This window comes from Cupressus sempervirens, chromosome 4 (assembly GCF_028749045.1).
Source record: "Cupressus sempervirens isolate cs-2001-9-10 chromosome 4, ASM2874904v1, whole genome shotgun sequence".
Classification (NCBI taxonomy): domain Eukaryota; kingdom Viridiplantae; phylum Streptophyta; class Pinopsida; order Cupressales; family Cupressaceae; genus Cupressus; species Cupressus sempervirens.
The window spans coordinates 105,196,277-105,198,259 of record NC_143121.1 but is presented as its reverse complement, the minus strand read 5'-3'; positions in this window follow the sequence as shown (position 1 = coordinate 105,198,259).

The following is a 1,983-nucleotide window of genomic DNA, read 5'->3' as shown; positions in this document are numbered from 1 at the left end:
TTGCCTCTTTTGTAGTGCTCGAAGTCCTGTGTCACTTTTTTTGATCTCTATATCTAATAGAAAAAAATAGCACAATTTAAATCAATAGGCATCGTTTGAATATATAAATGATTGAAGATAGTAATTTTGTACAATTAATTAAAATTATTTGATATATTTTTTTTGTAAATTGTGTTTTAATTTTTGCATCATATTCTATAACTATCATTAGTTATCTCATTGAAAAAATTAGAACATTAATGAAAAATTGAGACACAATAAACGCAAAATACACAACAATCACAACTTACAATGATGACATTGTTTCATCAAGAAGCAAGTGGAGGAACATATGTTTGGCTAGATGTCTTGGTCGAAAGAAAGCCGTAGATGGAAGCACAAATGAGGCACGAGAACTATTTGACTACAATTTTCAATGCAAATACGGGTGGCTGGGAAAAAGATAAATTCCATAGGACTCAATGTAAAACATGCATAAACAAGGTGTGTGACCCTTTTGGCAAAACCATCACTCATTTTCCCAACCTGCGGCATTTAATGGAAACATAGAAGGTAGTCATACAAGAAGTGGTGTCGTTGAGATGTTTGGAGGTGAATCCCCATCCAATGCAGCTGTGGGCTTTGAGAGAATACGAACCGTTTGATAAAATGTTTTCCTCACAAATCTGCAGTCTTGACAGAACTTAAACTAGGCACGGGAGCTATTTAATCCGACTATGATTATAAGTTGTCATTGTTGTCTTTCATTGATTACTTCAATGAGTACAAGGTTTGTGAATAAGAACAAGTGTAAATGACTACAACATTTTATAAAACAAAAATAACAAACCTTTGTTCTGGTAGACAAAGTTTAGAAGTAAACATTTGATATTGCAAAGTGGAAAACATACATTCTATTTTATAGATGACTAACTAAAATGACATTCACTACTCATCAAAAGCAAATCTATATTATAAATTCAATACAAAACAAAATCGTAATGTCAATTTGATTAATTTTGTTAATAACTAAATAGTCTATGTCACTTTTTTTTTTATATTTGAATTTTATTGGATCAAATCGATGAAAAATTACATAATACATTATTTTAACCTAAATACATGTCTAATTATTCATTGTGTACATTTTAATTAGACATTAAATTTAATTTTTCTTAAATGTTAATTTAGTTTTCTTTCTTTCTAACCTATGAAAGGCTATACCTATAATAAGTTAGGTTTTTTTTCTTGGCAAAACAAAAAAAATATGTAATTTTTTTCTTTCATAAATTTTTCTTTTTTGAGAATTACATTGATGAATGGTTTTAATTACCATCTCTACATAAAATAGATATTTTGAGTGACACGATGATATGACATTCTCTCTTTCATTAATGAAAAATTCATTGATTCTTTCGATGGTGACATTGCCATATTAACCAATTTTGGTTTATTCAGTCATCCCTAAGTCCTAGTTTACTAGGCAATTCTAATTTTGATAATTGCTACTTGACCTAGGTGTCGAATATAGAAAACCCTAATTTCCATTAATCACACTATTTATTAGATTCCTAAGTACTGACTCAAATTAGCTATAAAAGACCTATTGATTTTAATTTAATTATAAGTGTTCATAATATAATTAAATTAAAATTACCACTTTAGCTAATGTACAAAGGAAATAAATGTATTTGATTTAATAAGATATCTCCTCTATTTAATTATTCAATTAATTAAAGGTTTATCCATTTATGAGGTCATATTCTATTTTATTAATTTGAATATTCTCTCTAAAACTTCACTTCAATTTAGAAATGGAAACTCTAGGTGGACTGAAATCAAAAAAGGAATTAAATCAATTAACACTTTTTCCAACTCAAAATTAAATCAGTTAACTACTTTTTTCACTCAAAAGCAATCAATTAACTTCCTTTTCTTAAGGAATTTCTCATTATGACTGAGCCTCATCTTCAATTTGGATCATCCATTCTAATTAATCTTGAC